This window comes from Corvus cornix, chromosome 10, assembly GCF_000738735.6.
Source record: "Corvus cornix cornix isolate S_Up_H32 chromosome 10, ASM73873v5, whole genome shotgun sequence".
Lineage (NCBI taxonomy): Eukaryota > Metazoa > Chordata > Aves > Passeriformes > Corvidae > Corvus > Corvus cornix.
The window spans coordinates 7,229,707-7,256,884 of NC_046340.1; positions in this window are offsets into that span (position 1 = coordinate 7,229,707).

Below are 27,178 nucleotides of genomic sequence, written 5' to 3' on the forward strand. Positions count from 1 at the left end.
AACAATTTAAAAATGTGCATTTGGTAGATTTTAAATAATAAGACACTGATGTTTTGTGCTCTTTTTCTGAGAAACCACTAAATCTGTCGCGCTCTGCTCATGTGCCGTGCAGGGAAGTTGCAACTCCCCGCCCAAGCTGATTCCCCAGCCCTATATTTCACCTTCCATTTGATGGCTCATTCATTTCAAGCCTTCAGATAATAGGCCATTATTCTCAGAGTTCCTATTATATTTTATTAATGGGGGGGGGGAGTTATTGTCACAAACTCTGACAGATTTGCACTTGGAGCACTCATGGCTCTTGAAAAGAGAGCAATTCATTCAGCTGCCTTGCTTGATGGGTGTGGATCTCATCTCTTCCCCTACTTTTCCAGGTCCTACCAGCCTTTGCGAGCCATGGGGACAGGTCCCCTCCCAGGGTGGTGGCAGGAGCAGCAGTTTGGTCTGCCAGGAGTTATCCAGAGTGGGATTGCTGCCAGCTGCAGTGCAGGTCACGGGCATGGAGGCTGGGTTAGTGCTGGTGGCTGCAGCCCAGAGGAGCTGAGTTCTCCTCTCGCATCTGTGCGTGTGGGTGTGTGTACACGTACAGACAGCCAGAACAAGCCTGTTCCTGTTTGGGAGATCAGTGTCAAAAGTGTATTTTGTAAGAGCTGGCCAGGCTCCTGTTTCCACATTACTAACCAAAAGCAGTTAGATGTTTTTTTGGGTGCCTCTGCTTTTCCAAATCCCTTCATGGCTCTGTCACTCCCTTTAGAAATGGAAAGGACGTGCTCCAGAGCCTCTGTGGAGGCATGTCAGCAACTCATCCCATTTGGTGGTGCTGGGCATCACATAATAGGGTGTCCAAGGTATGACTGCAGCAAGAAGGGAAAGAAAAGCCTGTGCTGGGGGTGGGGACCAGCTTGCAGAAAGGTTTCTGCTCCCCTGGTGCTCACAAGAAAGGGATGAGTACAGACACGTTGGATCCAGCTGTGTCTCTCCCTTTGTCTCTGTACAAATTGTACCTTCTCCAACCCTTCAGAAACATAGGACAAGGATGGGGTTTTTTTTACCCTGAAGTGTCTGAACACCTGAGGCTGAAAATTCCCTTCTGTCCTCTGCCTCTCCTTTTTCTCCTTCATTTGTTATCCTTGGTGGAGGGTCAGCTGCTAATTGCAGTGTCCTGCATGTGTCCATCATTGCCCAGTGAAAAGCATCTTCTGGGGGTATTTTAAACACCATTACAGCTGGGAGGGGCAAAGAACCAAGGTGTGCTGGAGGAAAGTGGCTTTGTGGCTCGTCTGTCTCTGCTAGCTAGAGAGAGGAAGGGGAGTATGGCTTGCTCCAGTCTGTGCATTAACCTGTCCTGCTGCTTCTGGAGTCACAGCATCTGGGGAGAGGGGGACACAAACAGCAACAGGTGGCCCTGAGGGGAAATAAGACACCTGTGGTGGGAATCTGCTTTTAGTTACTAGCTATTGCCTGACTGGTTTGGGTTTTTTTCTTGTCTTAGACATATTTTTTCTCCAGCTCACTTTTCTGTCAGACCCAGAACAAATGGTGTTTAATCTGCAGATACAGCCCACAGCTGGGATAAATGTATGCATTCCTGCACCTTTGACTAGCTTTAGGTATTTGTCTGGGGGACCAAAAGTGCTTCCATATTCTTGGATAAGGGTCGTGTGTTTTATGCAAAGGAGGAATATAAATAGCTACCTATTAACAGCAGTAGCAGCTGGTCATATTAGACTTGCTTGTATCCTAAATGGTCTGTTGCAGTCACCAAGGTGCTGGTTTAGAGCCTGAAAGAGGATGCTGCAGTCTGGTCTGTGGCAGCAGGAGCACAGGTGGGCTGTATGAATCCCCCATGGCCATGCTCTGGGGTGGTGGGTGCTGGAAAATTCCTGTCCCGACACCCAGTCCATGCTTTGAGCTACAGGGGGCTCTGCCTTTACCTTATGGTGAAGTGGGGAATCACCACCCCTGGAAACGAGCAAAAACCATGTAGATCTTGTGCTTGGGAATGTGGGTGAGTGGTGAATGTGGCAGTGCTGGGTTAATGGTTGGACTTGATGATCCTAGAGGTCTTTTCCGGCCTAAATGATTCCGTGATTATTAATGCAAAGGCTTCACGGTCATAAACCAACACTGACAAATTGATATCTGATATGGAAGGATTTGAAGATGATCTTTCCTAGAAGAAACTCTCCCAAACATCATTACTGATGGAGTTGGAAATAGAAATGGGATTTCTTGACTCCCTGTTCAGTCTGCAACCAACAGATTCAACTGTTGAAAGAAATCAATTGGGAAGTGAGTGGGTGCTTTGCTATTTTAGCTGTTCATTTTCAGTGTTTTTTTGTCCTTTTAAATCATGAACTTCAAATATTCCTGGTTGGCTACGAACGGTATAGTCTGGTTTTCAAAGCTGCTGAGCTGTTAAGAACATTTTGAAAATTAGAATAAGAATGTTGGATGCTCAAATATATCCTCAGGAGCCCAGGTTTAAGCATCTGGGTTTGTATACTTTGTTTTTATTATCTGCACCTTTAAAAAGAGGAAAGCAATTACCATTGCTGCTCACCACTATCATTAATCCAAGCAATATGAAGATAGTTTGTTATGAATCAGTCAATTAATTCTGTTTGTTAATTCACTCTGTTGCAAAATATCAGGCTAAAGAAATTTTCTATACATTAACACAATAAATCTTAATTTGTTACTGCTGTTTTCTGAGTAACCCCCAGGCATCAGAAATCAGATTCACTTATTTTTTCCATTTTCTCTGGTTAAGTCCAATTCTTATGCAGTTTCTTCTGTCTCTCTGCTGATTCTTCAGTTTTTAAGATCCCATCACTTCTAGGGATGAGGTTCAAATGTCTTTTTTGGGAAGAGCTGGTTTGCATCCTGAACTCAGGAGCAAGTGTTGCAGGTCCCAATTTGCAAAAAAGGAACTGCTAATACTAATTATTTTTGTTGCCTGTTTATCTCTTGATAGTTCCTACAATCCAATTAAAATCATTGCTGTTCCTTGCAGGTGGCATGGACCTTCATTTGAATTTCAGGAGACATGAACAACAGCAGCAGCTTGGGAAGACAATGCTTCTGTGAAAGGTAAATTCACTTTTGAAAATTCACCATGAAATTCACTTTTGTTCCAAAAAATAAAATGAAAAGAATTGCAGAAACTGTGGAGCGATCACAAGCCTCCAGCAGTGAAGATTTAAGATGGTAAATACTGTAAACCTTTTAATAACCCTTATATCATGACTTCATTTTAAAGAAATTGAATTAATTAGGTCTTGAATTACCAATAATTTGTGAGAAAGCTGTCAAGAGAAAGCACATCTAAAAAATGTGCTTTTAGAAAAAACAAAATGTGCTTTAGAAAAAAGACAGTTTTTTGGTTTGGTTTTTTTTTGTTTTTTTTTTTTTTTTAAATCACCATCCACTTTCAAATGGCTCCCTAAGAAAATTATCTTTAAATGGCTGAGGCCAATTGGCACAATTATTTAAAGTTGGGCTGGAGAGCTGCAGGCTGCATGTGGGTCCTAGCAGTGAAATGAGAGGTAACGGAGAGGCTGAGCTGTGAGACAGAGATTGCTCTAATGGAAGGCGTCATGGTGACACTGCATGAACTTAATATTTAGCCAGTGACGTTTACACTCCACAAGAACCCAAGGGAGGCAATTAGGAGGGCTGGAGAAGGAGGGAATAATTTTACTTGTCAGGTTTGTAAGTGGGCAGCTCTCTGAGTGTGTGAGTACTTGTGTGTGTGTGTGTGTGAAATATCCAGAAACTAATGAAATAGAGAGGCTTGGTGGGGACTGTCAAGCCTGTGGTTAGAGGTGGGGAAGGAGCTCTTTCCAAACCCACAAGATTTATTTCTGGAACTGGTGGGTAGGTGGGAGGCAAAGTTAGCAGGCTTTACCCTTCAGGGCTTTCATCTGCTTTAAATTCAGTTGAAAATATTGCCAATTGTAGCAGCAGGCAGGCAAGGTACCCATGTACATCTTACAGGTGACTTTATTACGTTTTTATTTAAATTTTTTTCTCTGATTTTTTTTTTTTCTCCCCCTCAATTTCTCAGGGTGTGACTAAGGAGCCCTAGGTAGGGAAGACTCCAAATTCAGTGCTTGCACCCAATGGTGCAGTACTGCCCAGAACTGACCTGGCAAACCAGAGGTTTCCTTTTGGGCTGGAAAATTAAACGGTGCTAAGCTGGTGTTAAGAGCTGTACAAAAATGGTCCTTTCTCCAGGAGCTTGCTGATACCAGAACTGCTGCAGTGTTCCTGTGCTCACAGGAAGGTTTGGCTGAAGTCTGATCTCAGCTTTGTGATCAGCTTGGTCTTCAGTGAGTGATGAAGCCTAGATCTTTCATCTCATTGTTTTTGGGAGGTGTGGATCTACAGTGTTTTATATCCAAGGCAGATAAAGCTGATGAGTGTCACCAAAACTCCACATCCAGAGTCCTTTTTATTGTCAAATTATTAATGATTTTCCATTTGGACATGTGGGGGTGACATTTTTTTTATTCCCCCTCCCCAAACAAACCCGTCACCCTATTTCAGTGCTCACTTGAGGCATGTCTATGCTCCTTGCTGTGCAAGAGGGCACTGGGGACAGGACCTTGGATATAAACAAGATTTCAAACAGCCTGAACCATCTGAGGTCCCTCCCTGATTGTTTCTAGGACAAGCCCCTACTGCAGGGGCTGGGAGGGATTTCAAAGTAGTGGCCAAACATCTCAGGAGCTTGGTTCTGGTGCCCTGAACCAAACACCAGCGATGGGTCCAGGTGTTATTGCTTCTCCTCAGCACCCACGTAGGCACCTGCCCTGCCTCTGCCTGCCAGAAGTTATTGTCCAAAACCAGTTCATAGAATCACAGAATATCCTGAGTTGGAAGGGACCCACAAGCTGTTGGTGTGAATATGTGGATCAACTGCTGCAGCAAAGCAAATTTATCATTAAGCAGTGCTTTGAGCTAACACACTTCTGTGGCTCTGAGGCAGTTATTTTGGGGGGAATATATATGAACTAGAGCTTGAAAACTTGGCTTGAGCCGAGGGCAGAGAAGACGCCTCACTTAGCCTGAGGAATGCTTTTGACAGAGACACATTGTCACAACATCTCTTGGCTGGGAATAAGTTGTACCTTTCCTGCAAATGGAAATATTTCTCTGAAGTCCAACAGCTGCAGGAACAGCAACTTGTCTCTTGATCACGTTTTCAGTTTTAAAACCCATTTCTAGTCCAGCAGTGAGGAGAAAACCCAAAGCTCATTCAAGTTAGCTTTTTAATGGAAAAAGTCACATTAAATCTAAACCAATTTCATGATCTTGTCTGAGTCATGACTTTTTAAAGGCTGGGGGCTGAGGCTGCAGTTAACATTGCCTTAGCAATGCTCAGTGCTTATCTGTGAGTAGAAAGGTAATGGTGGGGAAGGGCTTGTGGTGTTCTTTTTCTAAGGGCCTGATCACTTAGCTATCTAATTTGGGAAGCAGGACTATCTCTGGCTGACTCTTATCACCCTTTCAGCAAGGCAGATAGCAGCCAGCACATTACTCACTGTTACCCCGTGGATATCTGGTGTCTGAGTATGTGTTACAAAACGTGGCAGCCAGAACAGTGAAACCTCTCAGTGCTGGGCACAGGGAGGTGACTTCAGCCCCATATGGTACGAGGTGGATGGATTTGTCCTCTGCACTTGTCCTCATCCCCTGACAGAGCCTTGGTGGCTCTGCTCTGTTGCCACTCAGTTACTTCTCCTGGGGATTGAAGGTTGGGGAGGGGATATACTGTGATATGGGAAACTTTCCTTACTTGCTTTATGACTGCAATAATAATAATGGGCGACTTTATTTATAGTTAGAGAAGAACTTTCATTTTTTCCTATCTCCTGCTGTCTTCTCCCTGACAGCTGGTTGTGAGGCAACAGGGAGGGATTTAACCTCTTACTGGTACTTTGCAGCTTTGTCTTCCCCACAGGGTTTCAATGTGGGTAGCTTGTGTGGGAATTTTTTTGTTTTCTGTTTTGCAGATGGAAAATAGAGACATGCAGTTCAGAGGTGTTAGTAGGGAATCTTCTGACTTGAAACAAAACCCTCAAACCGCTCTAAAATAATTTTGGCAAGTTATCTCAATGCCTTCTGATGGACCTTATGGATTTTCAGATGCTTGTGATGTATAAAAGTAAAAATGGTCACTGCAGAGGTTGGAAAGTCTGGAGAGCCATGGGTAGAGCCACAAGGCTGGATTGGCAGGAAGGAGGCCAAGGTTGCACTTGCTTATTGTGAGGTGTGACACATCCCACACTGACCAGGGTGACTGAGAAGCACCTGTGGCTTTGTTTCATCATCCTTAAATCTATCCCAGTGCAAACTGGCCCTTTAACAAGAACCCACTGGCATGTGTGTAGAGGGGAGCAGAGACAGAAAGGAAGTAATATTGAGTCACAGCAGTCAAGAAGGATCAAAGATTGGCTATTTTTGACACACAAAAGGGTAAGTGATGCTGAACTCTCTCTAGACTGATTCCAGCTGAACACAAAGCATTTTAACCTCTTAATCCTCACTTCTGAGTTATAGCCCAGACACTGAGGGCTTTGTGGCTTTTTGGAGATTCTCTTCTGCGTGTGACCCTCGTCCCAAGCAAATAACACACACCCCTGGCCGCTGCACAGCGTGTGTCAAGTGTTGAGCATGGTGTCAATCCTGCAAGCTCTGGATTTTTGCCTCCCTCACTGACCATGAATGGAATTCATGGAAATTCTTACTGAGAAAAGCAATCAGGTTGGATGAGGCTTCGAGCAACCTGGTCTAGTGGAAAGTGTCCCTGCCCACGGCAGAGGGGTTGGAATGAGATAATCTTTAAGGTCACTTCCAACCTAAACCACTCTGTGATCTATGAACTGTGGATGTAATACCTCGTTTCCCATTTTGATTTGTGAAGGTGGAACCCCAGTTTCACCTCTCTGTCCCGAGGATAGTCCTAACCTCCTTGAGTTTCCCCTCAGAGAAGCTGTTCCTGGTCTCTCCTTTGCCGTCTTCCCGCCTTGGCCATTCACTTATCCCCTCACCAAATCCTGAAACGTTCCTCCATGCTTCCCAGCACATGGACTGGTGTTGTCTATGAATTCATATCCACTGACTGTAGGTATGAAAGCACTATTTTGGTTTGAGCCTTGTTTGTATTATTTTTGGTTTACGTATTTGGGCTTGACGTAAAACCCAGCGGAGAGACTCTTGCTTAGCCAAGGCCATTTCTGCATTCACTGCAGATGAGCATGGTGCTCCAGGGAACCAGTTTTATTCCAGGCTTTGCCAGTGATTCACTTCTGGATGCTGCCTGCGTGATTCCCTCTGGGCCTCAGTTTCCTGTTCTGTAAAATGGAGATAATACCCTTTCATGGCACAGGGCTGCTTTGAAGCCTTTACAAAATTACTCTGATGTGTTTGGATGAAAGTTTCTATAAAGCAGATTTTAAAAAGCATGCAGCTCTCATTGAGGGGTTTGTATGGAGTGATCAGGACCCCAGAATTACTTCCCAGGATGAATGTGTCTGTGTTGAACCCTCAGACAATGCTGAACACTGAAACAATATTCATGTAACTCTTCTAAAAGCATCCACTGTTGGTGCCCATGGCAGGGTTTGCTGCTATTCATTCTTTTTGTTTATTTTATGTAAATCCTTTTTTCCTTCTCATTGAAAACACAAACAAAAAAAGGGATGACCAAAAAAAAAGAATTTTGCTCTGTAGGCCCCATAAAATTGATTCATCTTGAAGAAGTTTTTAGCAGGACCAACCCTCTCTGCCTATCTGTGTGATTTTAAAAGAAACTCTCCTCTTTCTACTGACTGTCATATTATGGGCAGAAAAAATACCCTGAAAGCAAAAATGAAAGAGATGCAGAATTTTTGTCTCCTTGCCTTTCTCGCTCCAGTCCCTTTATGTGCTCTCCCACCGCCCCCTCCTCCATCGCCCTCCCTCCTGCTCTGCCTCAGTTCCCATTGAAATGTCAAATGCAGCAGTTGTCTGCGAGTGAAAGAGGGGCTCCCTGGTGGGAACAGGCTGCCCTTCTAACCTGAAGGCCTCGGCTGTTCTCTTCTCCCCTTTTTGGTGTTTCCCATCCCACTTTCTCAGCAGATGTTGTGTGGGGCAGCACAGGCTGTAAAGGAATGAGTTTCTTTTCACCTGGCCATGTGAATGGGCTGGCACAGAAACCCTGGCTTATTCTCTCAGACTCTGGCAACAGCTTACACAGAAAGAGATTGTTTCGAAGAGCTGTCTCTTTTCTTTCTTTTTTTTTTTTTTTTTTTTTTTTTAGACTAAGATAGGGAAAAAAGGCTGAGAGACGCTGGCTGTATTTTAAGCTTCCTCCTTGGGTGCCAAAGGAGTCCTTGGAGTTTTGTTGCTGCTACTTTTGTTCCTTTTATAGTTTCCATTCAAGCCCCAGGCTTTCAGCTCCCCTTTGTCTTAGTCCTACTTTTCCCAAGCAGTTGACATGAGAATTACTTCAGAAAGATGGTGGAGGTTCATCCAGGAGCGTTGACCCATTTTAGTCCAGGGCTGTAGTTTTTGACTCTCTGGTGGAAACTTGGAAAAGAGTGACATGTCCCATGCTTCTGCAGGGAAAATATTTAGTTTCAGATGACTTCTGTCTGAAAACATGTGACAACGGTGTGCAAAATTGCACAAACTCGATCCTAGTATTGAGTTTTGTCATGTGCTACTTGAGATTGGAGAGGCACCTTAAAGGTGGAAGAAATAGGAGGTGAGTTTTCACCTTTTCTCTCTTTATTTTGGCTCCCTGTTTATCTGTTTAACGTGGCTGGTTGTTTTCTGTAGCCTGCTCTCTCTCCCTTGCCAGGACCTTGGGCATCTTAGAGTTGGTCCATTGAACCACACCAGAAAGGAACCCAGAAGAGATGTTCCCTCCCCTGCATGGATGTCTTTGCTTGGCACCTCCAGAGCACTGTCACTTATACAGCTCACTTTTGGCTATGTCTCTGTGCTCTGAGCCCAACTCATTATATCTAAACTTTATATATATTCAAGAGCAAATTATGTACACGGCTTGTGAATAATTTGATTGCCGGCATGAGAAATGCACACACTGCTGATCCTGAGAAATGGAGCTGTCGTTTGCTGATTTAATGAGTAAATAATGAGTTATTCTGAAATACTGTAGGGATATTATGTCAGTGGTTCTCTTTGGGTCTTTATACACATTTTAACTCCAGTTGGTTTTTTTGTTGTGTGTGCGTGTGGTTTTTTTTAAAAATCTGAAGTTTATTTTTGCAGTGGTGCTTGGAAAGCTGTAAATGATCCACAGGGAATTAACAGACAAAAGTCCCTGGCTCTGCTCCACCCTATTGAAGTTGATGGCAAAGCTCCCATTGAATTCAGTGGAAGTAACAACTAGGCCCTGTGAGAGTAAACAATAAATCAGTTTTATAATCACAATATTTCTCTATGTCCTGTTCTTAGTGCTTTATGTGGCTGAGGTGTTAGGTGGCTGTAAGATGATGAAAGGCACAGACAAATCACAAAGATCTCAGGTGAAATACAGGTTTGTGAAGGTGAAATTTCTAAATTGAAAGTTTTGGGTAGACTTCACCTTTCAGGCAGTATTTTGGAAACCTGCATTCCAATTGTGTTAACAAGAATTCATTGTGAGAGGTTGAACTGCCTCTCCATCCATCATGTAGCCAGCAGGTGTAGGAGAACATTTTCCCTTTCCAGTTTGTAAAAAGTGCAGTTTTTAGAGATGTGGGACTGTAGGAATCAGCAAATTGAACCTCCTGCCTGGACAAGTGGACACGTCACAAATCCCATTCAAAAACTAAGCAGGAGGAGATGGATAATCTCCTGTCAGATATCCTGCAAGTGTGGTGCCTGTAGTTAAAAGTTTGCAGAAGCTTTTATCCCCGTGTCTGCTCTGGCACATCTCAGAGTTAAAATTATTCTGTTAAATAATGGGAAGGTATAAATAGCTCAGAGGCTTAGTTCTTGTTCAGCCTGTTCCATCAGTGGCCTCCAAGCAATTTGATTAAGGAAACAAATACCAGTATCTTACCTTTTACATGGGGGAACCCATGAATCCATGGCACGGCCAGATATTCAAGGATAGAGTTCAGTCTTATCCTAAGTCCTAGTCTAGCATCTTATCCCCTGCCTTTTAAAGGCTTTATCCGTAAAACGTGTCTTGAGCTAAGGGCTCCGTATTGTAAAGTTTTCCTATTGATTCCTTCCCTGGAGTTTGTGCCTTTTGGAGGAGAATGGGGCATTGCTAATTGCTTCAGCTGTTCTTGACTCTTACGGGGCACTTTGGCAGAACTGTGTAGCCTGAGTGCTTGTGCTTTGTAAAATAACCCTTTGGCCTTGCAGAATGGGAGGATTTACAGGTTTAGCCTTCTTGATTTGTTTTGAATTATTTTGTACGAGCTATTAATGGAGGGTACAACAGAGCTGAAGGTAAGGCAAGGTTGTTGCTAGACTATCTGAAGATGAGAGCCATGGAAATAAAGTGCTATTGTTGCTCTTCAAGCAATGACACTGACTGAAATAAAAGACATCTGGCTAGGAAATAGCAGCCAGCTTCCAGGGAGCATCCATGGTGTACCTCAGCTTGCCATGAATGCTAGCCCTGCTAGGCAACCAGGAAAGGGATCTACAGGCAGCCATGAGCCAGGCCAAAGAGAGAAAAAGAAAAAAGTCTAACCCTGAGAAAAAGGGGTGCATTCTTCCTAATTGTGCTTTGGAATGGAAGTCCTTTTATCCTTGTCTTTTGTTGCATTTTTTTCTCTTCCTTTTCATGCCCCAGCAGCACGCTGTGCTTCTCAGTGCTAGAAAGTGTTGGGTGGCCATACCCCACCCTTCCAGCTCTGCCTGGCCTCCAGGTGCGTTTGGGGCTCGTTGTAGGAGAGCTGCAGCACCTCTGCATGTTCATCTCACAGTGTGTGCCCAGGGAGCTGGGTCAGACTGCAGCGTTGGCCGTGACCCTTGGGAAGGGAGGGTGAAACCTGCCTGAATCTGCTGAAGAACAGAGTCTGGCTATGGTTGATGGCAGAATTGCAGTTTCACCTAAGGATAAACATCCAGCCAAAATTGACAGGATTTTTTGACGTGGCTGGTGGCTAACATCAAGTTCAAAATGTTTTGAACGAAGTACAACTATGTGTATTTAGTTATCATCAAGAGCTGGAATTGAGGGACTAGATTTAATATGTTCATAATGAAGTAGCCAGATATATCTGAGCAGTGTTTTGAAGAAGGCAGTGGTGGACAGGAAGAGGTGTGAAATAAGATGCCCAGGGTTAGGCAAGAAGTCAGTGGCAGAGAGAATTGAACGTGACTCTCCCCTGCCCAGGCTGTCACCCTCACTTCTAGGCCATCTTTTCTCTCAGCAGTTTGTGCTAGTAGACTAAACCTCACTCAAAATCAAAGTGTGAGGGACAGTAGAAAGTGGGAGGTTGCTCAGGAGAGAGAGAAATGTCTTTAGGCAAGAGCTGAGAGGAGCTGGGGCAGCACAGGGCAGCAGGGCAAGAGCAGTGGCAGCACCAGTGAAAAATGCTCCGAGGTCATAAGGAAGCAGGACCAGGAGCTGTCTGGGTGAGGAGAGAAGTTCCCCATGGTGATGGTTTCACCTCACACACACATTTCTTGTTGTCTGTTTTGTCTTTGATGTTTCCCTGTTCTCACTTTATTATTAGATGTGCACTGGCAGCAAATGGGTTCTCAAGCATTTATCAAAGTTCTTGACTTGAATAATCAAAATTTATTGTATATGCCTCCCATCTTTAAACACTGAAGCTGTGATACCTTCTGGAGATCCAGAGGTGCTGGAATTAACCTGAGACATCCCCTCCCTTTCAGCACAGGCTCAGGGTTGAAATGCAGGGAAGGCTGCTGGCGGGGCCAGCTGTAGCTCAGGCAGCAGCCTCAAGAGGGAGAGAAGGCTTTCTCACAGGCTTTTATGACCAATGTTGAAAGGGAAATGCCTTTAGAGAAGAAAAGGCTGGGCTTTCTGGCTGTACAAAACTCAGCCCTGCAAATCTGTTCTGTGGCTTTGTTTTGCCTGATGCTCCTCTTCTACCTAATCCTTCCCTTTGCTCCTGCTGATAGCTGGGGATTACTTTTCTCAACCTGAGGACTTTAAAGCTTAGCCTGGGATGAGGAGTCTCACCTAAACAGATTCAAGTCTGCACCTTTTCTCCTCTGTCAGAGATGCATCATCCCTGTGTATGACAGGACAAATAGCCTGGACAGGAGGGGAACGAACTGATTATTTCCCTTGAACTGAGGGATGCCCTGGCACTGTGTGGTTGATCACTGGACAAGAGCAGCACAATTGGACAAATGACCAATATAATAGCTAACAAATGGAAAACACCACTGCCAGCAAAGGAGCTGGCTATTTAAAGGCAGCAAGAGGTTTGCAGCACCAGCCCTAGCAACAAGGACAAAAGTTATTCCAAATACATGAGACAAAGCCACCACGAACCCACTGTAGCATGCTGTTAATAGGAAAGGGGCCTTCATTAATTTCTTAAAGGGTGATGCCAAAACATCAGAAGAAATTTGTGGTGCACATAAAGAAGCAGCACGTAGTACTGTATCTAATTGCCAGAGTAATTATTTTCTGCTATGCAAATTACCAGGAGCAAATCCACTGCAGTACATCTATGTGTATTTAATTATCATCAAGAGCTGGAGTTGAGGGACTAGATTTAATATGTTCATAATGAAAGAGCCAGAATTTGTGTGTGTATTTGCAGAGAACTCGTTATTTTACCACAGCTGGATTTGTTTATTTTAAATAAATCATTATGGCAGATACCGTTTCTGCGTGCTCACCCATTTGCTGATTTATCGTAAAAATTGCGGTTTCACTTATATGGGTGGTTTCTATCAAACGCACATCACCCCTCTTGCTTGCAAGCTTCATGTTTCTGTAGGATTTAAGGAGTAGTTCAATGCAAAGAAAAGCCATTTTGCCCACGGATAAAGCAAGACTGGAGGAATAGAAGGAATTAGGACAACCTGGATGGGTTAAGATTTTGTAATTTTTTGGGTCCTCATACTTACAAGCTTGTTGTGGTTTAAAACCAGGACAAGGATGAAAACTGGAATTCTAGCAACACCCATTTGTAAGCCAAACCTCTTATTGTTCAATGTCTATTTGATGGTGTGCATGAGGCAAGTTAATGCTTTTGGTTTCTAGGCAATATTTAATATTTTCTCATCATAGCAAGAAACAATAGAAGTGTATGCAGGATGCAGGATTACCATTCTGAACCTGAGATGGCTCTTCCCCTCTTAAGCTTCAGACTTTCTGGGCCAGAGCTTTACTAAAGATATTGGGATATCATTTCAAGGCTCAAGTTATAAGAAAAATATTAAAACTGGGAAGAAATGCTTTTGCCACTTTGTCATGTTTTAGTGGTTTTCTGTTAATGGAGCTCTTGGAGAAAAAAAAAAGGACCTGAAAGCCAGCAGTGTAGGTGGCTGCCTGGCCAAGAAAAATCATGTTGTGTAGTCCCCAGGAGCAGTGTGTGTGACCTGATCCTGTTAAAAAGTTGGAATCTACAGCTCTGGAGGAGATGCTCCATATCAGTCCAAGCTCCAGCCAGGAAAAGTGTTCGGTAAGGACAGATTTATTTCCTGTGTCTCCTGCCTTGTAGCTTTGTTCACCTTGATCTGGCAGCAGCAACCTGGATGCAGTTGGCTTCTGCTTAACACCCAATTGTTTGTTGTGGTCACTGTTTCAAGAAGCAGGAGGGAGGCTCCAGGCTGTCCCGTTCTTGATGTGCCAGGGGAGTGCCAGGTGAAAACGCACGGTTGCAATGCAATTAGAAACACAAACCATTGCCAAGCCTTTGTGTTCCTTTGTTTCCTCTTGCGGGTACCAACTCAAGTTACGAAACACAATAAGCCAGGGGTAACAAAGGGTCACGAAGGTACCATGCTGTGTCACCGGTAGTGGGTTGGGGCCAGCTTCTGGTGACATTTCTCTGATGGTGCCCACAGGACCCTTTTTCACAGTGTCCCCGAGCTGGTTTGTGCATGATTGATGGGTACCCTGAGGTTCTGCCTCCCCCTCCTCCCCAGGACGTCCTTTTCTGTGTTAGTTTATTTTTTAAATAATTAACAGACTTTGTGACTGCCTGTGTATCTGTCCCGCTGGAATTCCTCTCCAGCTGCTCGCACCCCTTTCCACCGCCCCTCCCTTTCCTCTCCAGCACGCTTTTCCTTTCACTGTATCTTAAAGGGGTGTCTCTTATTTTTGCTTTGTGCGATGAAACTGCTGAGCACTTTTTGAATGAGATGCCCTTTGCTGCCTGCTGGTGTCCTGAAATCTTTCCTGCCCAGATTCCCTCTCTCCTTCCCATTGAAGGGAACCTTTGATGCAGGGTAACTCTTGCCTGATGGCACCTTCTCTCCCTCTGAGCCACAGCTATCAATTTCCTGTCCCTGTAGCATGAAGGGGTGGGTGCAGCTGGGGATGGACAGGGGACCCCGTTCCCACCCTGTTTGTCCCCTCCTGTGGCTGGTGGTGGCTGCTGTGGTCTGACCCATGCGTGAGTCGGTGTGGCTGATGTGGACATGAGGTTATTCCAGCAACACTCTGTGCACCTTCTGAAGGTATTGGCAGCAAAGACAAGAGCCTGTTCCCTCTCTCTTCCCAGAGCATCCATTTCACTGTGGTGCCAAGCAGCAGAGAAGCTGTGGTGCATCTTAATGCTACTGCGAAAATCAGCTCTGGAAGGTGTTGGCTTCCCTTCTGCTGCCATGATTGCCTCTGTTCCCAGAGGAAAGTCCTCTGAGCAGAAGAAGAGAAGCCTCAAAGCACAATGGAGCTGCTGGAGATATTTGCTCTATGTTTTGGGCTTTGTAAAAGTGGTCTGCAGCAGGGGTGGATGATGTGGCCCTGGTGGAAATGGTGATTTTTGTGTAAAAGCCTGAGATCCCAGGGCAGTGCTGGTTTCTGGGCACGTATTTGGGAGTGAGAAATGCTGATACTAGGCTTGTTGAACTTGAACTTCTTTTCGTTGTCGACAGAAGAGTTTGCCAGGTTGTTCCTCTTGACCTCTTATGATGACCATCTACCCATTTTAATTGCTTAATAAATAAACTTGCTGCCCATCTCTGCTTGCCTGGGCTTGCTGCTCTCCAGATCCCCATTTTAACTGACACACAGCTTGCGGCGTGGCTGGAGGCTGTGCCAATAACTCACATATTCCAGGCATGGTAGGCAGATAGGCCCCCTCCCTCCAACACCATCATTCCAAGCAAACATCAGTCAAGCATCCGGCTTTGATGTGGGTCCTGGGCTTGCAGCCTCAAAAGAGGAGTCTTTGGAGCCCTGTTTGTGCTGTTTCTTGTGCCAGAAATTGCAGCAATGTCATAAGAGCCAAGCAACTGGGTGCTCAGCATGGCAGAGGGAATATTTTGCAGCTCCTCAGCAGACACGGTTGTGCTGGAGAATAATCAAGAGCAGCCTGAGCTCGGCAGGGATTTGGGCTTTGAAAATAGTAATAATAATCAGGGATGGGGAATGGGTGATAGGGCTACTGTTGGACCATCTGAGGCACTTGTCAGAGGACATTAGCCCTGCAATTAGGAGAACCTGGGGAGGAGGGAAGGGAAGACAGCAAGAGCAGTGCTGCAGCAGGGAGGGCTTTGTGTCAGCATACAAAGCTTTTTTCTCAGCAGGGCTGCTGGGATTTGCTCAGGTCTCCTCCCAGATAAATTAACTCAGTACAACACCTGCTCCTTTAATATGGCCAGGCTAACTCCACTGAAGACCTGGCCTTTCTTTCTCTCTTGCTCTCTTTTTTAAAATTTTCTTCCTTTTTTTTTTTTTTTTTTTAATGACATTGAAGCAGACTGTGAACTCCCTTGTCCTGTTTTCTTCCACCCCTAAACCACCCTTTCTCATGGAGGGTGAGAATGTTTCCCCCCATAAGAAGGACTGGGGGAAAAAAACCCCAAAAACAGTTGAAAGATTTAGAACAAAACCCCACCAAAAAGAAAAGAAAAAAAGAAAAAAGCCCAAGCTGGCAAGAGGTGAAGGGTATGTAATTGCTATTCCTTCTGCAGCCCACGAAAGCTGCATGTTTTAACCATCTGAGGACAGCAGGGAATTTTTCTCTTCCAAGAGAGTCAAATGTGGGGTTTGCATTTTCTTTCTTTTCAGGAGGGGTGTGGGGTTAAAGAGGTGGGCTTCATTTTGCTTGGGATTAGCTAAAGCTCTTTCCACTTTCATGTTGGCAACATGAAGTTTCGTCAGCCCTCTGATCCTGCCCTGAATAAAAATATAGCATTACTGTCAAACTGCAGAGCAGAGAGCTCGAACTTAACTGGATTAAAGCACATTTGAGGCTGCATTCTTGGCTTCATGGAGGGATGTGTGAGGGCTCCTGTGCTCCCAAATTCAGCTCGAGCATAAGGGAGCTCTATTCGTGCTGCTGACTGAAGAACCTCAGAATTTTCTTCCAGGATGTTTGACTTGATGCACAGCTCTCCCCTCACTGCAATTCCGTGTATTTATCCTTGACAATGCCCCATTGGCAGCAGGCCCCCTCGTCAGTGGGGTGCACCTCGTATTCATGGAGATGTATGCACGAGTTTAATTGCAAATAAACGCCACATTTACTTATAGCTTGGTGTTTACCTTTCCCATATGAACAAACATCCCTGGCTGCTCCACTCTGTCCCGCACACACCCTTGAGAACACTTTCACAGCCTGTTTGCTGCCCTTGGCTCTTGATTTGCTCTTTGGACACTTTTCTTGCCAGATTTTGCAGGTTTTTTCTGACCTCTGCTGATGGTCCAACGTGTTGTGGTTTAATGGTGTGTTTTACAAGGAAGCAGAAGCCTCGGACCATCTACTCCTGCCTTGTTGTGTGTTGTGCCTCCCATCTTGGTGAGCGCCTGCAAGCTTGGATGTATCCCCATATGTCCGGTAATGAGCATGGGCTAATTGCCTAGGCAGATAGAAAAATAGATAGGTAATTTGTAGCTATTTAATTTTACATTAGGTGGAGGGATGTAGGGGCAGAGGCTAATGTTGTTGGCATTCCTTTTCAGGGTTGTTAACCAGATATGTTGCCTCTGGGGCATAACAATGCCTCCCTCAGTAGAGCTCTAATACTTTTATTACGTTCTTATTAATTTAGCAATGGCCTAAAGTCTGTGAGGCACCTTCCAAGGCATGATCCCTGCCCTGAGGACCTTACAGACTAATTCCAAAGCATGATACAACCAGGGATTACTCAGTGAGGGCAAGGGCCTAATGGAGTAAGAAATGGTTTGTATTAGATAAATGGATAAAGATGAATCAGTGCAAGAGTTAATCATGTTGTTCCTTACAGGCACGTGGGGATAAAGCAGCTCCTTAGGAGATCTGTGGTGTCTTTCAAGCAGGGACCATAGCTGAAGGTGTCTCCTGTCTCCCAGATCCATATGGATGGCTGCTCTGGGAAGCAACGTGCTCCACATGCAAGAAGCTATGTGAGTAAATGGTCTGTCAACAAAAACCTTGGTTGTAACCTCCAAAACTGGCCATGTCCTGTCTCCCAGAAACACCAACAGCTCTCACTCCATCTCCCCTCTCGGCCCTTTAAGGGCAGAGGGCTGGGGGAGGTTTTTTATTCGGAGTGAAATCGTAAAACTCTGCCTTTTTGCCACAGATTTCAGTTCTTGGGAAGCCACAAACTGATGGTCCCAAACAAAAGAGCTGTGCAGGAGGTTGGGGAAAGGGCCGGAGGCGAGCGGGGGCTGGAAAAGGGTTTATGCTCAGGGGTGGCCAAAGAGCTCCCCTGCTCCCCCCAGCACCTGTCCTCCCTGTCTGAAGCCTGTAAGCTGCCCAGCAAGGCCAGAGGCTCGTGGGACAGATGGGTCTGCAACAGCTGAGGGAGCTCAGGGCAGGCGGGATGAAAGCGAGACGAGGAGCCCTCCCCTCAGAGCCTCGGCAGCGCGGGCTGGTGTGAGCCAGTGGGGAACATTTGGTGTCCATGTGGCATCTGGCAGCAGAGCTTGCTTCTCTGGCATTTCCTCTGGTGAAAGGAAGAGCAAAGCAATTCCTTTCCAGGCAGCTGCTCCGTTCCACTGGGAGGGAACAGCATCCTCCTCCTGCTCCCTGCCCTGGCCCTTTGGCAGGGTGCTGCATCCCAGCCCCCTAAATTAACACCCCCAGCCCCAGGTAAACATCCTTTACACTCATTTACTCTCTCATATTTTTTTACTACTGAGAAAAGGAAACCTCTCTGCATCACTTACTTTAAGAACGAGTTGCTGTGGCAACTGGACGCTGCACTCAAAGTGCTCAGCTCTGTCTTCTTGACATCATTGTTTGACTTTGAGTTGCTGGAGCAACAGATCTCTGGGAAGAACCAGTGAGGCTGAGGTTTCTCTTTCTTTCTTCCTCCACATTGCTTTGCTTTGGGGCCCGAGAGCACCAGCAATGGTTTGCTTTTCACTGAAGACACGCACACACTGTTAACATATGATGGGAAGATGTCAGGCAGTGTTAGAAGAAATGGGGGTAAGGTCAAAGGCTCGTTACAATGGGAGAATTCCTACAAAACTGCAAAAATGCAGAAGAGAATGAATGAGCCGTTATGTGTCCCAAGATCAGAGGGTTAGAGGAGTGCCTCCAGTGCACTCAGTGTCAGGCATTTACCCTGCAGTATTTTTCTGTTGGTGGTTCTGAGCCCCAGGTTTTCCCAAAGCAGACACGTAGCTGGGGTGATAAGCAGAGAATGTGAAATGCCATCAGCTATAACTGTATAAGTCAATACCACAATGTAGCTCCTTCATTTCCTCTTAATGAAATATTAGACTTACAGCTTCCTTCCAAAAACTTTTTTCTTGCTGTCAGTGTTGTCTCTGGCCAAAGAACAGCTGTGTAACCCATCCTACATAACTTTCTTCTGCAGTGGGGTGCAGGAGGGCACATGGGACAGCTGTTTACTTAATTATGGCTCTCTAAAAGCTGCATGTCCTCCATGGTAATTGTTCAGGGCTCTGGCTGCAGCCACACAGGGTGGTTGAGGGAGCTGCCCATTGGGTGCATCAACGTCACCCTGTGCCAGCAGCACAGAGGAACCATGTCCCCATTGGCACAGGGGCATCTTGGTGGTGCACTGGGACTTCAAGAACCAGAATAATGTCGTTTGCCAAAATGCTTACAGTCAGGAATGCTCACCTTCATTTTCCCAGAGCGGGACTCTCTGCTGGGTTTATGCACTGTGGTGGCTGACAACATCCAGGTCCTACCTCAGCATTTTGGGTGAACAGACACCATGGTCCTGCACAGAGCTCTTGGTGAAATGTGGCTGCTTTTCATAGAATCATAGACTCCTAGAATGGTTTGAGTTGGAAAGGACCTTTAAGATCATCTAGTTCCACCCCCATTGGCACGGGGTTTCCTCTGGGATTAGTATTTGCAGAGCTTGAGGTGACAACAGCTACTGTCTCGTAGCCTGATGCTGAATTCACAGTTCTTTAGGTCTGAGTTTTGAATTTCTCCCTGGCAGGAGGCTGACCAGGTGTGGTGTAAAGGCCAGGGCAAGAGGGAGGCTGGAGGTGTGATGATGGATGCACTGGAATAAACTTTTGGCATTATGCATTAAATCAGTAATAAGTGAAATGTCAAAGCAGGGATTTTTTGGCAAACATTTTAACCTTAAAACCTTAGCGATAAACTACTGCACTTTTAGCAGGATAAGCGTTTCCTTGATTACCTGATAACAAAACCATAGGATTTCAATTTGTATCAGTAAATTAGGAGAGGCCTTAAGTGATACTGTTGGATGGGCTAGGATGTGTGAAATTTAAAGTGCAGTTTTTAATTGAAAGGGATTTGAAGTTAAATGTTAATTCTGAAAACTAAATTTGAGAAGTAGTAATAAAAATATTAAATCTGTTGGTGTCAAGATAAAGGTAAAGGCAACTGTCATTAAAAGGTACTTAGACTCATAGAATCATTAAGGTTGGAAAAGACCTCTAGGGTCATCAAGTCCCACTGTTAACCCAGCACTGCCGAGTCCATCACTAAACAATGTCCCTCAGTGCCACAAAATTACTTAAAAACCTGAGATTTTCTTGTTCTGGGAATTCCTGCTAATCTGTCTGTCCAGCTCATACCAGATTTCCCTATATATACAAAAGTGCAAGCTTTTTCACAATGAAGTTATGGTTTCAGTATTACACCCTCAATGCCCACAAAATACACAGAATTCAAATTAACAAATATACATGCCTCAAAGTCTACACAATGTCAGCCACAAATATGCAGGCAAGAATGCTGGTTGCTAGAACTTGGAGTTAGCTATTAGTGAACATTTGTATGGTGCTCAGATAATTTGTTCTTAAATGCCACACATGTACCACATGGTTCAGATGTGGTTTGAGGAGCTATAAAACGGGATTTCAGACTGGTTCTGTCCCTACTCTTAAAGCCATGGCTCAGTTAGGGCTCAGATGCATCTCAGCTCTAGGGCTGCCATCCTGAGTCAGGGATTTGTGACTAGCTGGGGTTTGTGGGAGCTTAAAGGCAAGGATGCAGCTGCTTATTAGTGAACTTGTGCACGTGCCAGTCTGCAGTGAAATGTACTTGAAATAACCTATCCTAGATGCCTCTATGAGGATGATGGCCCTGATGATTTAGCTATTTTGGTTCCAGCTTAAATTATTCATGTATTTGAAAACACTCATGAATTATTTGTGTTTTTGCTAAATATATAATTTAAAACCCCAAATCCTTCCGACAAAATATAATATTTATTTATTTCTCACTGCTCTGATGTGCTGCCCCTAACCTGAGACAGTCCTTCAGCCAGCAGCTCGTGGGGAGATACAGAGTCAGGGCACAGTGAAGGCATCAGCATCCCTGCCTTGATCTGTGCCAACAGGGAATCAGCCCCTGTTGCAGCAAGAAAAAGGAAGACTTGTATAAAACTCAGATTGAGCCCCAACTTGTTTTCTTTAATTCTGGGCACTGGGTTTTGGGGAATGATCACTATCTTGCACACGTGGGTTTAGGATTTAGAGGCTGCTTTCACAAGTTGACACACCTGGACTTAAGGTGCCCAGCAGTGGATCAAAGGAGCTTGATCCCTGTGATGGAAACTCCTGATCTGGTACAAATTCACCACCTGGTTCAAGTGCATTCAACAGCTTTGTGACATACCTTGATCCTGAGAACCTTTATGCCAAGCCCAGAGCTGTGTGTCAGCTTCACACTGCCATAATGTGGCCAGCTAACTTAGAGCTGGAGCACATCATATCACGTGCTCAGGCTAATTCAGCAAAAATGTGTTTGTGCTTGATCCAGATCGAATCTGTCCTGCCACGAAACCTCAGAGTACAGCAGATGTGATATTAATAGATGTGGAACCACAGCCTGAGCCTCTCCCCCTCCCCAAACATCTGCAGAGAGGGGGGACGGCAGTGCTGGGAGGAGGCATCCTGCAGGGACAGCACTTCTGCTCTCGTTTAACTGTGTGAACTTCCCAGAGCTTCCATTAATTTTACAGAAAGCACTTTGGCATAACTGACAAAAAACCTCGTCCCTTCACCTCAGGGGATTTGTTTCTTCCAGGGAAAGTTTGAGTACCTGCTCTCTAATGAAGCATCTTAATACACTGTGTAGTTTTTCTCTTTCTTCTTTTCCCTCACAGCTCTTTCACTGCAGTAAAACTGCTTTATCTAGCCACAGTATCAGTAGTTTTTTAACCTCTTTGGGCTTCATATTATCTTAAAGATCTTGATTTCACCTGGGCATGAACTGCCCAGTGCCGCTGCTGAGCCCTTGAGAAATGTCCTTTCCATTTATGTGCTTCTGAGAGACCAAGATCTGTGTTTTTCCCTAGCAAAAAAAGAAAAAAAAGGCTCAAAGCCTCATGGTTTTCCATGAGATTCCCTGCTCTTTTTTTCTACTGCATTGACAGTACATTCCACCAGAAATCTTTCATTTTCGTGGTTTCTGTCATAAGAATTTAGATTTTCCCCCCTCCCTATTAGCTGATTAATGTGCTTTCATTTTGTCTAAAGTGTGTGTGTGAGTGTGTGTGCGTGTCCTCAACAAAAGCCTTTTCTCTCTTCATCTCTGTGTTCTGGGACTGAGGCCAAGTTGTGATTGTAATAATGTAATCTCTCCTGAATACTTGAAGTGATGGGAAAAAATGAGATTTTTGAAAATGAAATAGATTAATCTATACAGCTAGAGGGGGAAAATCATGCATTTTAATTAGCTCTTGAGAGTAATTTTCCTTAAAGTAGTACAAGCCAGGTGTGCAAAAGTATTCTGCTGCCTTAAGAGTCTTGTTTCTCCTTCTGGAGTCCTTGGAAAAGATGGTGACAAGTGACAAGTTCATTTGGAATGCTTCTGTTGAAGGGATGGAACATAAGATAACTTGATGGGACCTGATTTTTTAGAGGTTGTACTTAAGGATGTATCTGAAAATCAAGCTCCTCTCCCCCTAAAAATGCCTCAAACCCTGAAGCAGCTGCTCACTTCAGCTTGCAGGAAGACTCTGGTTTTTTGTGTGCTTGTGCACACAGGGGAACGGTGATTTATCAAGTTGTTTTATTTAACTTTTGTTCAGGATGAGATCATTCCCTAAAAGGTGTTCACAGTTTATTCCCTTGCTGGCTGGGGCTGCTGGCTGTTCTGCAGGCAGGAGGGCAGGGAAAGAGGGTGTTTTTCATGAGGCACGGGCTCGGGGCTGTATTGGAAGAGAAAAGCTGAGCTGCTGTAACTCACTGTGTACCTGCTCCTGCTCTGCCTACAGGGAAATGAAAATCTCTGCTCCACGGCCTGGTGGCTGTGCCTGTCCTCACAGTCTGGGCTGGTGGGACATCCAGGCAGTGTCTGGTGAACACCTTCTATACAGCCAACATACTCAGTGACTTTTGATTGTCAGACAATGATCTTCATAACCCTTTGTTGTGAAGCCACCTTAAATATTCACCCTAATTTCCTTTTCTGTTAATGGTGAAGGAGCAGTTTTCTAATGGTACAGAAAATAAAGTGTCGTGACTGGGGCTGGAGAAGCATTTGATTCATTGATGAAGATGTTTATTCATAGAATCATGGAATAGTTTGGTTTGGAAGAGACTTTAAAGATCATCCAGTTCCAACCCCACTGCCATGGGCAGGGCCAACTTCCACTAGACCAGGTTGCTCAAAGCCCCATCCAACCTGGCCTTGGACATTTCCAGGGATGAGACAGTTTGGGCAATTTTTGGCTGATTGAGTCTGTTTTTTTTCTCAGAACCACCCCCATTTCTCCTGTTCCAGCTGCATAACAAAAATCTCCCATCCTGGAGTGCTAACAAGCTCCTCTACCTCCTCTTTCAGCCTTGGTCTATAACCAGCTGCAAAGGACACATGATTTCAGAGAATGTGCTGTTTTACCTCAGTCTGAGTTTTATATCCCAGCCAGGCATACTGAAATTTTTCAAACTTCCTTTTCAATCAGTCACTTTGGCATCGTAATGGCTTGGGTTGCTCTTTTCTTAAGTCTGTTTTAATTCTTTACCTTTGTATTTTAGCAGCAAGTTGCCTTGAATTTACAGTTCCTGTTGAATTCCTCTATGAATAGCACCTAGGTTTCCTACTCTGCAGCTGCAAACAAGGTTTAAAAGCTTTTGGGATTTCTTGGCAGCTAATAACTCCCAGACTCCAGCATAGTTCATTTTCAAAATGTTTCTCATGCCTCAATCTGGACAGCGTTATGCAGGTCAGGGAATCCTGTCAGACTGGGGGCCAGGGGAGGATGTTCCATCAAAAGCTTTTTTGGCAAATTGAAAAAAAAAAAAAAAAAAAAAAGGCCAAAAGGACCTTTAGGAATACTGCTTAATATCCTTTCCATCCAAAATAGGAAAAGCACCTGTAACTGATGCCAAGCACAGGACAAAATAAATAAAAAAAATTCCCCAAGCAAAGACCTCCAACTGGAAATATTTCCTGAATGATCTCACTGAGAATCCCGTAAGTGGCTGGATTAGTTTTTGGGAAAAGGGAACATGGGCTTGAGCTCCATACTGAAAGACAAGAAAAAACTTCAGGGGAGAAAAAATAGCCAAACCCAGATGCAAGCTGTCAGAGGTGCTGGAATTTTTTTCATTCCTGATTGGGACCTTTTGACATTTGCATGGAAAATGTCACAGGAATACAGCAAGACTTGAGGTGAGGAAATGGGTCTAAAAATTGACACAAAATGATACTTGTAGCTTTTAGCTTGTGCCCACCCTGGTACAGAGGCAGAGCTGAGCAGGGGCAGAGCTTGAAGGAGGAATATTGTCTTTACAGACCTGTATCAGTGCAGGAGGGATGTGGCAGGTGATGGGTTGAGCAGCAGAGGACTTGTTTAGTGTCACCTTGGACTTGAGCTGTTCATTCAGCTGTGCTGTGTGGTAAATGTGGATAGTTTTGGTGACAGAACACTTCTAGGCTCATGCCCTCAGCTAAATTTCAGGCTCCTCATTATTACAGACTGGCACTTTTAGCAAGAACATCGAGCTCATCACCAAGTTGGGGTTTGTCCTTAACTGTGAGTGGATCTTTGCTTGCGTCGGACCTAGAGTCAGATATTGTCTCTCCTTTTTAATGATGTGTCTGCAATTAGTATTTGTTTTAGATTTAATCAGTCAGTGCCTGTCAGCTAAAACCTCAATAATTATGATCTTGTTGTCAGGGAGGAAGGAAATTAAACCTCAGGAGGTCATATCAAAGCTGTGAGTCCGCTCTCAGTGTATTGGGGATCCTGGGCAGGACTGAGTGTATTTAGGGGCATGACCCAGAGGAAAATGCACAAGGTTTTTTCTCTGTATATTTGAGCCAAACTGAGGCACTAAGACACATTTGGGTGGGTATTTTCACTTAGCAAAAATACCTGCTCAGAGCTGGATTTCACTCTTCAGAGTTTCTGTGGTTCATGCTCTGCTTCACTTCTGCTCTTCTTCATTTATCACTCCAAAGAAGTTAAACTGGATGTATCCTGAGGCACCAAGTCCACCCATCTTTGCTTCCAGATGCACTGGAAACGTTACAAGGCATTTTCTTTTAGAGGTTAAGAAATATAAGATGACTGGATACAGATGAGATGTTTTCAACCTGTAAATTGCAAATGAATAGGAGAGGCCTCCCTCCTATTTTAACTGCCAGGAAAAAGAATCCTGAAATTTTTCTTTTCCATTGCAACATAGACTCATGAGATAGAAGAGATTGAGACCTGCCAAAATAAATCCTCATTGAGAGCCTGCTTGGAGCTTTGGAAAAGATTTGAAGAACTTATCTGAGTTGAATTAATTTGCCTGATCCTAGTGATAATTTGGCTGGAGGTGTTCGCTCCCCTCAGATATGCTGCAGGCTGCATGCTGTAGTACTTAGGCACAGATTTAACAAGAACAGAGAGTCTCAGGGAACTTCCACACCACCATGTGAATGCCTTCAGCTTGCCAGACTGATGCACTTCATCAAAGTGGACTTTTCTGTCACAATATGGTTGCTGGATGTGAGGTACAAGCCTGCAACTGCAGGTCTGCTTAGAAGGAGAAGTAATGCATGTGCCATATGGTAGAAATTGATGTCTGGTAATAGATGTTTCATATATTCCAAGAACAACATTTGCTCCAAATGAAAATTCATACTCTTTAACTCTTTTTTAACCTACAGCTTGTTTTTTGAGTTGAGCTTTCTGCTCAACTTAAGGTTCTGCTTTCTCTTAGACTCCTCAGCATCCATCGCAAGTACTACACCCTTCCTCCACAAATACTCTCTGTGGGCTCAGCTTCACATGTCCCTTTATCCCAGGTGGCCTGCTGGGAGGGCTATGCAGTGCTGACAGCTTTTAATGAGCTGCAGAAACCCAGGGCAGAGAGGGCTGCTTTCCACAGGGGAGGGCAAGCTTATCTCTTAATTTCCAATCTCAAAAATACTCTGGGGGTGCTGGGAGATGAAGGGCTTGTGTGTGTAAGTGTAAAAGCTAATTACAGCAGTGTTTCTGGCAAGTGAAGATGATGGAAACACCATGACAGAACCATCCCTTGGCAAAGGTCTGGTTAGAGGGGGCATTTCTGTCTCAGGCTCAGTGTGCTCCAGGACTGTGCCATCTCACTGAATGCTTATTTAGGGGAAATGGAGGGAAGAGGCTCCAGCATTATTGAATAGCTCAGTACTTTAGTGAATTTGGAGTTTCATGGTCTGATGCTTCATTTAAAAAAATATATATATTTTTAATAAATTATAGTATTTAGTTGTAAAACAATTAGTTACTTATTGGAGTCTAAAGGAAACAAAAAGAAAAATTACTAAACAATTTGTAAGCCTCAGAGTAAGGCTGAATCTTATTTTCAGGAGAGATGTGATCCTTAAGTACTTCATAAGAATGACCCTGGTAAGTTCTCTTCACATAATTTAAACCTGCCTTGGTTCAGCAATAACAATGCTTCATTCTTTTTGGATATCTTCAGTGAAAATCATCTCTAAATCATCCTTTAGGAACAAACGTGGAAATGCAGTAATGTCTGGGGTGGAGGATGAACAGTGTTCAAATAATGCTGGCACTGCTCAGCACTGAACTTTCCTGGACTGGAAATTAACAAAAATACCATGTTTCTCTGAAGCTTTTAGGGGCATGCAAGGTACCAGAATATGCTTAGTGGATTTAGGAATAACCATGCAAGCCCTGACTGTAGGACTGCCTGCGGTCTCCTCAGAGCTTCATACAGGGATTTATCAAGGGGCAAGTGTTCCCCACTGCTCCCTGACCTCTCCAAGCTTGTCCAGGAGAAGAGGGCATCTACCAAACCCTCATCCTAGGATCTGCAGGATACGTGGAGATATGGATATCTTCAGAAACAGCTGGGCTCTTGGGTATATGATAGGCAAGCAGAGGTCTTCACCTAGGCACAATAGTCCTTTGGCTGCTCCACACACGACATTAAACACATCTAATGTAACATATAAAATACAAAATAATTATGTATATAGTTTGTATATGTCTTGGACACAGTTATACTTTTCTCCCTGGCACGTTTGCTTTTCTTCCTCCCCGTATATGACTCTGATCAAGCCGTGCAACTTGAAGTGCATTTGGGTGGGTCTTGTGAGGCCTTTTCATTCTGGTGGGGCGAAGGACCATGTGGTTCAGAGTCCCATCAAATAGAGTGGCAGAAGTT